The 14108-nt window shown below is 34.6% G+C and overlaps 1 protein-coding gene across 4 annotated transcripts in view; it reads right to left on the reverse strand.

The window, feature by feature from the left end:
- The window catches only part of LOC136031451 (lachesin-like), an 86736-nt gene that overhangs the window by 40212 nt on the left and 32416 nt on the right, over window positions 1-14108 (reverse strand). The gene's annotated exons all lie outside the window — the stretch shown is intronic.

Consider the following 14108-nt stretch of genomic DNA (forward strand, 5'->3'; position numbering starts at 1 on the left):
CACGTGACAGGCAGGAATACTTACCACTGTACTATCGGAGACTTTCTTGAGAGTCTAACATAATAATATTGTACATAATAAGTACAATAATAACGAAAATATAAGTTCTAATTTGTGACTGAGTGACCCCTTTCCAGTTTTCCACAAAAACTTTTCTATATGATTTGGTTGGAATAACAAGCAAAAAATAAAATTCTTCATAGTAGTGAATGGTAAGTAAAAAGCGATCCTTGTCAATAAAGAAAGTATAAGAGCCTAACTATTGGTAACATTAAATCAAAGAATCTACTTTTTGTAGTGATCCTAAATATGTATTTATTTATTGGCTCGTATAATTAAGAAAGCTCGTATAATTATAGGAAACACAAGGAAAACAACTTGAGAAGGGACAATTTTGGTAAAAATATGCCGTCAAATTTTACTTGCATTGCAAGAGCGCTCATAAGCTGATATATGAAGCTACTATGATCAGAAATGTTTCCCCTGAACAAAATGCTAGGAATTTCTATATTTCCCCCTGAACGGAAGGTTTTTTTTTAAGTTTTATATCTTCGTTTATGTAAGTAAGCCATTGGTTTGTATATTTTTGTAATTAATATTTTTTTTGTATACTTTTAATTTAATAGGCATACTTTTTTTTATTGCCAATAGAAAAATGTTTGTTTCTAAGCTTCGTTAAATAAAAAAAATAAGTTTTTTCAACTGAAAGTAAGGAGCAGCACGAAAACTTAAAAAGGAACAGAAATTATTGCCTTTATGAGGGCTTGCCCCCTCCTCAACACCTCAATATTCACGCTAGAGATTTTCGGCAATTAAAAAAAAGTTACTTATTGTTTTAATGAAACAACCCTTGTATTTCAGGAGTCGTTTTTAAAGAATTGGGAAATAATTTAAACTTCAGCGTAAAGAGCGAGATGTTATGGAGGGGGCAACCCCCTTAGTATACGTAATAATTTCTCTTTGAAAAAGCTTAATGCTGCTCCTTACTTTCAGCTGAAAATCCTGTTTTCTTATATTTCATTTCTGATCATTTTTTAAATGACGCCAGGAAATCTGGCTCTGACTCCAAGGAAAAATCCCCCGTTCCAACAGAAGTATCTCCTGGACAATTCAATCCTGGCGAAAATTTACCCCGGACAAGTACTCTTAACATATTCAAGCGTAAAATTGAATCGGTAAAGAGAAAGCAAGACATATAAAGAAATTTCGTATATGAATTCTGGCAAATTCACCCAGTGTAAAATGTACCCTGGAAAGTTCACCCCCGGAAATTTCCCTGTCCATGGAAAATTTTTCGCGTGCAAAATCCAACAAGCAGAAAATTTGTACTCCCCTCCACCCGAAAAATATATGCATACTTTCCAATAACAAATACTAAATTTAAACAATGAGCAAATCTTATAAATTAAAAACATTTCTTCGGGGGCTGTAGGGGGTTATTTTATCTCCAATGACATAGTTATTGGGTCTTTCAACTATGCTAAACAAAATAGCTATCTCAAAATTTTGATTGGATGATTTTGGTAAAAAAATTGGCATGGGAGGGGGCTAGTTGCCTTCCAATTTTTTTGCTTAAAACAAGCATTAGAGTATTTCATTTCCGTTAGAATGAGCCCTCTCCCTGCGTTCTAGGGCCACTGGATCGATACAATCACCCTTGGTGAAAAGAACGAAAAAACACACACATGTTTCTAGAAAGATTTTCTTTGTTCTAGAAAGATCTTTCCAATCACAGAAAGATCTTCCGTAATCTTTCTTCTGGCAAAAATCATAAAATTCTACATTCTTGCACATATAAGTTCGAAACCTCTACAGTAAGGTTTTTTGATACGCTAAATTTGATGGAGTGATTTTCATAAAAATTTTATGACTTATATGGGGTCGTTCCTCCTTTCTTCGAAAATCAGACAAATTTTCCCAGGCTCATAGCTTTTGATGGGTAACACTAAACTTGATGAAACTTATATATCTGGAATCCGTCCTGGCTAAGTGGTTGGGGCGCTGGTGTGAGAATTCTTTGTCCGAGGAGCATAGGTTTAATCCCAGTTGTGACCAGTTATTTGGCTTGGGACGGGGGTCAGTAGTCATACTCTGCAAGCTCGGCCAGAGTCGACTCAGCTCTAAATAGGTGACCGGAGAAATCTGGGGAAGATAAGCAGGAAGGGTGTGTGAAAACACATGATGGTTGGCATACACCCCTCCCCCCCATTGCACTTCCTGGATGAAGGACCATGAAACGGAGATCAGCACCAACGGTTTGGACGTTATGGGTCTAGTTTTAATCTACAAAAATATGGAATTTTTGCCTGAAGGCAGATCTCGGATGCGTGTTTATTTATTTATTTTTTTTTTTTTTTTTCCAGGGGTGATCATATCGACCCAGTGGTCCTATAATGTCGTGAGAGGAGCTTCTAACGGAAAATAAAAAAAATCGGAGGGCACCTAGGGCCCCTTCCACGCTCATTTTTTCCCAATGTCACCGGATCAAAATTCTGAGATAGCCATTTTGCTCTGTATAGTCGAAAAACCTAATAATTATGTCTTTTGGGACGAATTAATCCCCCACAGTCCTCGTGGGAGGGGCCGCAAGTTACAAACTTTGACCATTGTTTACCTATATTAATAGTTATTGGGAAGTGTACAGACGTTTTCAGGGGGGCTTTTTCGTGTTAAGGGGCGGTCTGGGGAGGGGGCTACGTGAGAGGTTCTTTCCATGGAGGAATTTATCATGAGGGAAGAGAACTTCCCTGAAGGGACTGCAAAATTTTCTAGCATTATTTAAGAAAAACAATGAGAAAATAAATAAATAAAAAAATCAGCTGGAAGTAAGTTGCTGCATTAAAACCGAGGTGCTGCATTAGAACAGAAATTAGTACGTAAATAAGGAGGTTCATCTCCTCTACAATACCTCGCTCTTCACGCTAAAGTATTTTTAGTCATTGACCTAATATAGAATTGACCTAATATTCAAGCTTTAGAGTAAAGAGTGAGGTATTGAATAAGGGGCGAGCCCCTTCATATATGTAATAAAAATATACAAATATAGAAGTTCGTTACGTAAGTTAACTCGTAAGTTACTTATATTTATAAAAAACGTTCTTAAAAAAATAAAAAGTTCTAATTGCCTTTATAAGTAACCGAAAATTGGAGGGCAACTAGGCCTCCTCCCCCACCCCCTTTTTTGTATCAAGATATTCCGATTAAAACTATCAAAAAGCTATTTAGCCGAAAAAAATTTAATATGCAAATTTTGTTTTAATTATTTATGAGCGGTGAGCCAAAATCAAAACATGCATTAATTCAAAAACGTTCAGAAATTAAATAACATAAAAACAAGTTTTTTAGCTGCAAATAAGGAGCGATACTAAAACTTAAAACGAACAGAAATTATTCCGTATATGAAAGGGGTTGTCCCCTCCTCAACACCTCGCTCTTTACGCTATAGTTTTTCTTATTGTTTTAAAAAGTAGAGTTGTGAAAAAGAGTCAAACTTCAGCGTAAAGAGCGATGCGTAGAGGAGGGGACAACCCCTTTCATTTATGGAATAATTTCTGTTCGTTTTAAGTTTTAGCGTCGCTCCTTACCTACAGTTAAAAAAACTTTTTTTTTGTTATTTAATTAGCATATTTAGGCAATTCTTTTGATATATCTCTTGGTATCGAAGTACCATTTTTTAGTGTTTCGGTTACTATTTAGCCGGGTCGCTCCTCACTTACAGTTCTTTACCGTGAACCGTTTGATGACCTATCAAAATTTAAACAGAGATCATTGAAATATCGGTCGTTTTTTTCTGCGTTACCAAAAGTGTTGTATTTCGTAAAACTTTACAGATTCATGAAATTTAATTAAAGTCTAAAATTTAAAACAAATTATGACTACTCTTTATATAAGGGGACTGTCCCCATCTCAAGACCTTGCTCATTAAAAAAAATTTTTTTAGTGCTATGAAAAATCTTTTTTTCCAAATGCAAATTTTCCTAAGAAATTCGGACAAAAGTCTAACTTCATATTATAAAGTAAAGAGGCTACATAATCGAAGCCATCACAACCTCTACAATAGGATTTTTTATCGATAAATACATTACATGCATTTCTTTAGATACGCTGAAGTACTTCATATAAGTAGAAAAAAATACTACCATTTAAAATTGCTGAACACTAAGTTCCTAGCAGTATTTACCACCCCGAAGAAATTTCCTGACAGGGTGAGAATGATCTGCCTTGCCTTTTCCACCTTTCAGCCAATAGATATGAGAATGTAACATTTTATCTGTATAGAGAAACATTTTAATTAATTCCTGCTCCCCCTACCTCTTTCAACATTTGTCTGAAGCCTCATGAAGAGTAAGCAGATTGTCCATTACATTTTCATGAATCTACCCCAACCCCACCTAAACAATGGCTCACTTCCCCCTCATTATAAATGATAAGCAATTACAGATCACCAAACGTAGCCTAATTTCATTAAAAATAAAGCGAATCAAATTGGTTGAATCCCGTACTGCCACCGCGTGTCATTACTTCTTTTGCAACTGGGAAGCCTGAAATATAGCTACCGATACTTAAAAAATCAATTAACTTCTCAGAATTTTAAATTAATTGCAAATTCGTCCTCTTTGGGGTAAAGTCTTAGTTTTGAGCACTAGAATGACAGAAAACAAGACTTTCTCCTGACCCAATCTGTATTGTCAGAATGGTCACTTAAAAAAGAGATCTAACTTTACGTTTGAATGAGCTCCCTTCCAATTATCTTGGAGATTCGGTTTGATACAATCACCCCTGGGGAAAAAAAAACAAACAAATAAACATGCATCGATAATGTTTTCCTCTGAAAAAAAAGAAGCTAAATTCCACATTTTGAAGATTGGAGCTTGAAATCTCTACGGTAGGGTTCTCTGATATGGTGTATGTAATAAAAGGATTTTCAATAACATTGCTTGCTTTTTGAGGGGCTATTCCCCCATTTTTCAAAAATAAGACAAATTTTCTCAGATTTTTGTTTTGGGTGGGTAACAATAAACTGTAAGAAATTTATATATTTAGAATCATTATAAAAAGCGAATGCCGGTGTAGCAATTGTCATGAGGATTCCATTTTAAGTTTCGGTGAATATCGGCCCAAGTCACTTTAATTCCAGCTTTTTATCGCAAACTATTTGACAAAATTCTCTTGAAACAAAATTTTTTTTGACCTGTTCATTTTATTTAGTTAAATAGGATAATAAATACATACAAAAAGGGTCAATTGGAAAGCTGGACAACAAGTTCAAAGTTTGTTTTTCTTTCAATAGTTATTTTTTATTCAATGTCTGAATATATAAGGGATTTAAGTTCGAGGGGGACAATTGTCCTGTTATGAAAGAGGTGCATTTTACATGACCGTTACAAAATCAAAACATGGTATGTATGCAGGTAGGATGATTTTTGAGCATCTCTATTCCTTCTTTAAACTATTCTAAGGTGTAGGAAATTACATAGACAAGTCAACATCTGTTATGATCTACGGAAGTAATAAGTTTTTCTGTAATTTTGATTTGAATTCTATTTTCTTTTAAGATTATATACATTGTAATTAACATATTCTTTATTAAATAAATTGATCTCTTTGCCAGGAATCCCTGTAGTTTAAAATTTACTGTATTTTGTTTCATTTTGTATGCAATTTAATTGCCCTATTTGTTTGAGAGCTTTTTCCTAAATGCATTTAAAAATAAACTTATTCATGCAAAAATATCCCGAAATATATTCCCTGTCACCCGACCACTACTAAAATTCTGGTGTCTCCCCCCCCCCCTCCTCTGAAAAATTTTTGACCGATGCCCTTGAGAATATTTAACCTCTTTTTTGAAGGTCGGATTTGTAGTTGTATGTGAGATTTTAAGCTATTAGCAAGTAAAAAGATCGAAAAAATAAAATTTATCTTATTAGTTCTCCCGTTTTAAAATATAAGCCAGTAAAAAGAATGTAAAGTTTTTGAACCAAATTTTTTTTTCAAAGATAGTCTCTCTGTTTCTCTATGCTGTAGGTTCAATAAAAAACAGACGAATTTGATTTAAGCACATGAAATTTATGGAATTTTCAATTTATGGAAAAGATTGCGTTTGCCGTAATTTACTTTGGCATATTTTGATCTACAATACTTGATTGGGAAAAAAGGAAGATTTAGAAATACCTCACCCTAGAAAACCAGATAGAATGTCTGTGAAAATTTTGTGCCTTGACAAGGTTTTACTCTTTTTACTGGCTTAGGAGTTTAAACGGCTCGTGATAATTAAAATTTCAAAAACAAAATTATGGTAACGAACTTTATGCAAGGAGTGACTCGGGCCAATACTAACCAAAACTGTACAAAAAGAATTTTAGTTAGCAATTAATGCATAAAAAGAATCGACTTTTAATGCTAATTCTTAATAAATACATAATTAACTTCTATGTTACCCATCAAAAGCTTTAATTATATATTTTAAAAAATGAATTCAATATGCAAATTTCGTTTTAATTATTCATGTTCCTTGAACCAAAATTTTTCCGTATTCCATGAGTGTAAAGAACGAGGCGTTGAGGAGGGGACAGCCCCTTTTTATATACGTAATAATTTCTGTTCAGTTTAAGTTTTAATGTCACTCCTTACTTTCAGCAGAAAAAACTTTTAAAATTAATTTAATTATTTGTAAGATCAACGTTTAATCGAAGAGCTTCTGAAATAAGTTTTGTGTTTGCAGAGTGATTGTCACACTCTGCATCTACATTTTTTTTTTTTTTTTTTTTTTTTTTTTTTTTTTTTTTTTTTTGCTTATAGTAAGACTTCGTACTGTTTGCTACAGTTAATGAACATCCGTGAAATCGTTCATTACGTAAACTTTTATTTGTTAGTTCATGGTTCATGTTTGGATATAGAAGAATGCACTTCTTCTTATATAATAAATAGCAAAATCATGATTTTAGAGAAAATAGAAAAGAATTTAGTCTATATTTCGAAATCTGGATTTTTGGTTTTATTTCACAAACATTTATGAGAGATTTGGAAATTTTGCTTAAGGTTTCGATGAAGAATATGATTTCTAAAGAGTTAAGCTTCGAAGCTAGAGCTTTTAACTTAGACAAAACGTAGAGAATTAAAAGAATAAAATTTTATTTTAGATATTTCAGATATTTCGCCAAAATTATAACACAAGATATTATTTAATAAAATCTGGAAAGTTGGTGCAAAGCTTTGGCGTTTAATGCGTAATCCATTTAGCCCGAAGTCCCTATCTGTTTTTGCCTGATGAGAACTGCTTGATCTGTGAATGGGTCCAAAAACAATACAAACATGTATGGGTCGAAAAAAATGTAAGGCTGGAGTAAAAATAGCGACGAAGACCACTCTGCCTTTCCATAACAAACAAATACAAAGTAGAAACAATAGGGAAAATCTTTTCAAGACAGTGGAAATCAGTTCTGTGAATATTTCGGCCCTATGTCCAATGGCCGTCTTCTGCACAATACGAGAAAAGGAGAGAAAATATGTATATATAAATTAACTTACATTAAATTGTGAGAATTAAAATTAAATAATTTTATTTAAAAACTTTTTTAAAACAGCCCTAGCATCCTTACTTCAACGAAGTTCAACCTGGACTGACAAGAAGAATGAAGTGAGAATATAAACTCATTCAGACTAAAGTCTGAATGAATTTAATTGTATTTGTTGGTTAAGGCTGGGGTAAACCTTTAATGTCATGGGAATATTTTTTTTTTAGCATTTAATCGTATTCCCTTCTGACAGCAGCATCAAACCGAGTTGAAACAATAGCATTCCAGGTTTCCCAACCACTGGAAAATATGCCCCCCCACTCCATGGCTCTGCTTTCAACATGGTTTGATAATGGTTTAACTTAATGAGAATTATACCATGGTTTTCATTGAATCATACCATGGAAGTTGTACCATCATACTATATAATTCAACATATCAGAGCATCCTAGTGCAGAGGCTTCAAGCTGCTATCCCCAAAAATGCGCAATTTCGTATTTTTTTTTCCATAAGAAAAACCACAGGTGCGTGTTTATTTGTTTGTTTCTTTCCAGGGCTGAACATATCAAACCATTGGTCCTACATGGCCGGGAGAGGGTTCATTTGAACAGAAATTAAGAGTTCTTTCCAATATGCCAAACAGATCGTGCTACTGGAAAGTGGTATTTTTCATTTTGTGGCACCAAGCTAAGATTTTTCCCCAAAGAGTACCGCTTAGCTGTCGATTTTCAATTTTGAGATAGCCAATCTTTTTAAAATTATCAAAAAACTAAATATTGAGCTTCCCTTTTTAGAGGAATTAGTGCCACACGGTGGCACATTCGTTCCTGAAAAGTCACGTATTTTATACAAGATAAATGGTTAACATGGCCGTTTATCTTAATGCTTGGTTTTATTAAATTAAAGTTTTCTCAACTGAAAGTAAGGAGCAACATTAAAACTTAAAAGGAACAGAAATTATTACGTGCATGAACGGGATTGCCCCCTCTTCAACACCTCACTCTTTTCGCTAAAGCTGTTTAGTTCTTTTAAAAAAAGCTTCCTATTGTTCTAACTAAACAACCCTTGTGTTTAAGGAGTCGTTCTGAAAGAAATGGGACAAAATTCAAACTTCAGCGTAAGGAGCGAGGTGTTGAGGATGGGGCAATCCCCTTCATACACATAATCATTTCTGTTCGTTTTAAGCTTTAATGTTTCTCCTTACTTTTAGTTGAAAAAACTTGATTTTTTAAATGTAATTCCTGATCGTTTTTAAGTAATGCCAGGTAATCTGGTCCACCGCCATGGAGAAATCCCCTCCCTAAGGAAATATTCTCAAGACAATTCAATCCTTGCGAAAATTTAACTCGGACAATTACCTTTAACAAATCCACGCTGAAAATTGAGACGGAAAAGAGAAAGCAAGAAATTTAAAAGGAATTTTGAATAGGGATTCTGGCAAATTCCTCCAGTGTATAATTTCCCCTTGACAATTTGAAGCCCCAAAAACGTCCCTCTCCATAGAAAATTTCTCCGTGGAAACCCCCCAGAAAAAATACCCCCTATCCGAAAATATGCACATACTTCTCAATAGCAAATACTATTTGTAAAAAAGGGCAAATTTTATGACTTAAGGACCTTTCCCCTGGGGCTGTGGGGGGGGTCATGTTTTATCCAAAGGCGTAGTTATTGGGCCTTTTCATTATGATGAGCGAAATGGCTACCTCAAAAGTTTAATCGGATGACTTTTGGGAAAATGAAGTGGGGGAGGAGGGGACCGGGTTGCCTTCCAATCTTTTTTCGTTACTTCAAAAAGGCACTAGAACTTCTAAATTCCGTTCAATTGAACTCTCACGATATTCTAGAGCCACTGGGTTGATACGATCACCCCTGGGAAAAAACAAACAAAAAAACAAACACGTATCCGTGATCCTTCTTCTGGCAAAAAATACAAAATTCCACATTTTTGTAGTTAGGAGCTTTAAACCAGTACAGTAAGGTTTTCTGATACGCTGAATCTGATGATGCGATTTTTATTAAGATTTTAATATTTTAAGTGGTGTTTCCCCTTTTTCGAAAATCAGGCAAATTTTCACAGGCTAACAGCTTTTATTCGGTAAGACTAAACTTAACAAAACTTATATATTTTAAATTAACTCAATAAGCCAATTCTTTTGATATACCTATTGGTGTCAAAATTCCGAATTTGGACTTTCGGTTACTATTGAGCCGGGTCGCTCCTTAGTTACAGTTCGTTACTACGAACTGTTTGACTAAGTTGATTCTCTTAATTTTTCCTGAAAATATGCTAAGTATTGTATAACTGAACATCAAAAATTGTGAAGGAGGAGTGTTGGGTTATTTTGTAGGTATGGAGGGAGCAAATGCTTCAAAGAGTGTATTTCAATTCCTAAATATCCAAACTCTCATTGAGCCTTCTGGTAACTATAGAATTATTTTTGGGGAAGAGGCTATGGTAGAAATTGATATCTAATCCCTCTGGATTTTGATACATCTGATATCAGATCTTGATTGATATATTTGATATATGAGAATATTTTTCGTTTTCACTTTTAATATCAGTGTTAGGGGGAGCAATAGTGTCCCTATATCTGCGATATTCTTTATCTATGTAGCACGGGACATTACACTTACCTGCATACCGGGATAGTGGTGGAAAAAGAGAGCCAGGGCATCATAATCCTCGCCAAAAAAAAATATTGGAGGGGGGCAAGTGCCATCTTAAGCTTTTTTCAGAGATCTTAGGCTTAAGGAGTTTTAAGTATCTTAAAAAAACTTCTTATTTTAACTAAGCAAGCCTTGTGTTTGAGGAGTCGTCCTTAAAGAATGGGACAGAAGTCAAACTATAGCGTAAAGAATAAGGTATTGAGGAGGGGCAATCCCCTTGTGCACGGAAGAATTTCTTTACGTTTTAATTTTTAATGTTGCTCCTTACTTTCTGTTGAAAATGCTTATTTTTATTTAATTTCTTATCAAATTTCAAATATTACCGGGAAATTTAGCTTCCCTTCCATGAAAAATTCCCACCCTGATGAAAAATTCTTCCATGGAAATTTCATACCATGCAAAATATCCCCATCTGCAAAATTCTCATGGACAATGCCATCCTCACTGAAAATTTCCCCCGATTTTTTTTTTTTGCGGACAACTCTGCCTGAAAGCATTCCACCTCAATATTTTTATGATTTTGCGCGAGAGATTGAGTGAAAATTTCTATGTTATTCACAAGGATGGCTACAATTGCTTTATTGTATAAGAACCAACTTCATCAACCTACGATTTTTAACCTGATCTAAAGTCTTTCGGAAAGCCCTGCATTAAAAGAAATATATAAGAAAAAAGATTATTAGGATAGACATAAAAATAAAAAAGTTAATACTTACACATCTACATCTCGTCTCGTTTTTATCCTAACCACGTGATTATTCAAACTGGTCACAGGTTCTCATGTTTGCATTTTGCTCCCCTTTATAACCTACGGTGGGTTTTGTCAAACCAATTTAAATGGAATATAACTAACCCATTAGAAAATATACAAAAATATAAACTTTATCTTTTCCAGTACTGAAATTATTTTTTGCCTTACTTGATAAGTTAGTAAAATTCTGTAGATTGCAGCCAATTACCAATCCAAAAACACTATGCAATTTTATACTATAAGCAACTGAGGCAAGTATTTTTCAGAAGAACTTTTACAATCAGAATTAAAGGTTTTTGGATGTTTGCAAGGGAGTGTAAACTTGGGATTTATGGTTATAGTGCAGTAATTCTCATTATAGAGATTAAATTAAAAAAAAACGTAAGGTTTTTTTTAACGGAAGCTAAGGAGCGATATTAAAACTTAAAACGAACAGAAATTACTTCGTATATGAAAGTGGCTGCTTCCTCATCAACGCCCCGCTCTTTACGCTAAAGTTTGGCTCTTTTTCTTAACTCTACTTTTTAAAACAGTAAAAAACTTTTAACTATTAACTACTAACTTACTTAATTTCTCGACGTTTTTGAATCAATGCATGTTTTGATTTTGGCTCTCCGCAGATGAATAATTGAATCGAAATTTGCATATTTTTTTTTGGCTAAATGGCTTTCTCATAGTTTTGATCGAATGATTTTGAGAAAAAAGGAGCGGCGGAGAAGGCCTGGTTGTCCTCCGATTTTTTGGTTACTTAAAAAGGTAACTAGAACTTTTAATTTTTTACGAATGTTTTTATTAGTAAAAGATATGCATAACTCACAAATTAGCTTACGTAACGAACTTCTGTATTCTCATGTTTTTGTTATGTATATGAGGGGGTTAACCCCCTCGTCAGTACCTCACTCTTTACACTAAAGCTTAAATTTTGTCCTAGTTTCTTAAGAATGACCCCTGAATCACAAAAGCCGTAGAATTAAATAACTGAAATTACTAAAAATTCTTTAGCGTAAAGAGCGAGGTATTAGAAGGAGAAGAGCCCATCATATGCATAATAATTTCTGTTCGTTTTAATTTTTAATGCTGCTTCTTACTTTCAGTTGAAAAAACTTTTTCATATTTATTTTTTCATTGTTTTTTTTTTAAATAAACAAGAAAATCCTGCGCTCCTTTCATGGAAATTTTCTTCCCCTATAAGAAATTCCTGCAAGGAAAGTTCCCCCCACATATCCCCCTCTTCTCAAACCCTCCCCTAACCAAAAACTCCCCCTGAAAAACGTCTGTAGACTTCCAAATAACCACTACTATATGTAAGTACTGGTCAAAGTTTGTAACTTGTAGCCCCTCCTACGGGGACTGTGGGGGAGTAAGTCGTCCCCAAAGACATATTCATAAGGTTTTTGACTACGCAAAAATGGCTATCTCAGAATTTTGATCCGGTGACTTTGGGAAAAAATTAGCGTGGGAGGGGTGTAGGTGCCCTCCAATTTTTTTGGTAACTTAAAAAGGGCACTAGAACTTTTCATTGCCGTTAGAATGAGCCCTCTTACAAGATTCTAGGACCACTGGGTCGAAACGATCACCCCTGGGAAAAAAACAAACAAACAAATAAACACGCATCCGTGATCTGCCTTGCGGCAAAAAATACAAAATTCCACATTTTTATAGATAGGAGCTTGAAACTTCTCCTGTAGGGTTCTCTCATACGCTGAATCTGACGGTGTTATTTTCGTTAAGATTCTATGACTTTTAGGGGTTGTTTCCCCCTATTTTCAAAAATAAGGCAAATTTTCTCAGGCTCGTAACTTTGATGGGTAAGACTAAACTTGATGAAACTTATATATTTAAAGCCAGCATTAAAATGCAATTCTTTTGATGTAGCTATTTGTATCAAAATTCCTTTTTTTAGAGTTTTGGTTACTATTGAGCCGGGTCGCTCCATACTACAGTTCATTACCACGAACTGTTTGATCACATGCAGTCAGTGGGTTTCATTAAATGTAACAAATGTTGTGCGTGATCTGGTGTGTTATTTCTTTTATTGTTCTTACACCTGTCTTCCAAAAGCCACTTTGACTATTTTATTACTATATATAACAAAGACTTTTCAATCTGGAAGGAATTGTTGAAAATTACTTGCGTTTCACTAAAGAGTTATTTCATATTTAATTAAAACCCTTGCCAAAACTTATGTAAAGCAACTCTTTTTCAGGTTTCCGTTTTCATGAAAGACTGATAGAAAGCCACTTTCTAAACTCACTGATAGAAAGATATCGCCTTTGATCGCTACTTAGACACGGAGAGATCCTAGCGTTGCAACGCACTCGGCATGCAGCTGCCAGATAGAATCTTTGGACTAGCTTTACTTGATAAGACATCAAAGTAGGAACTGAAGTCCACCATAATATTCTATTTGAGAGAAAGGATATTAAAAAGGTGGTAAAATATCCTTTTAAAACAGGAGGATCTCTGTAGTGTTGCCATGGGCTATGACGAAAGAAAGGTTGAGATGGCTAGGCCACGTTCTGCGGATGAAAGATGACAGATTGCCAAAAATTGTCCTTTTTGGCCAACCTTCTGGGGCTACACATAAAGCAGGTCGTCCTTGTCTGGGTTGGAAGGGTGTTATGAATAAAGATTTAAAGAAAATGGGAAATTCCTGGGAGGGCGTAAAGAGGGAGGCCTCGAATAGATTAAGTTGGAGGAGGAGCGTGCGCAACTGTGCTGGCCTCAGGCAGCTTGGTGCTGTAGTGAGTTATTAGCAGTAGTATTAGTAGTAGTAGTAGTAGTAGTAGCAGTAGTAGTAGTAGTAGTAGTAGTAGTAGTAGTAGTAGTAGTAGTAGTAGTAGTAGTAGTAGTAGTAGTAGTAGTAGTAGTAGTAGTAGTAGTAGTAGTAGTAGTAGTAGTAGTAGTAGTAGTAGTAGTAGTAGTAGTAGTAGTAGTAGTAGTAGTAGTAGTAGTAGTAGTAGTAGTAGTAGTAGTAGTAGTAGTAGTAGTAGTAGTAGTAGTAGTAGTAGTAGTAGTAGTAGTAGTAGTAGTAGTAGCAGTAGTAGTAGTAGTAGTAGTAGCAGTAGTAGTAGTAGTAGTAGTAGCAGTAGTAGTAGGAGTAGTAGTAGTAGTAGTAGTAGTAGTAGTAGTAGTAGTAGTAGTAGTAGTCTTGTAGAAAAAAATACTTTTTTGAT

The sequence above is a fragment of the Artemia franciscana genome, chromosome 9 (assembly GCF_032884065.1).
Source record: "Artemia franciscana chromosome 9, ASM3288406v1, whole genome shotgun sequence".
Taxonomy (NCBI): Eukaryota; Metazoa; Arthropoda; class Branchiopoda; order Anostraca; family Artemiidae; genus Artemia; species Artemia franciscana.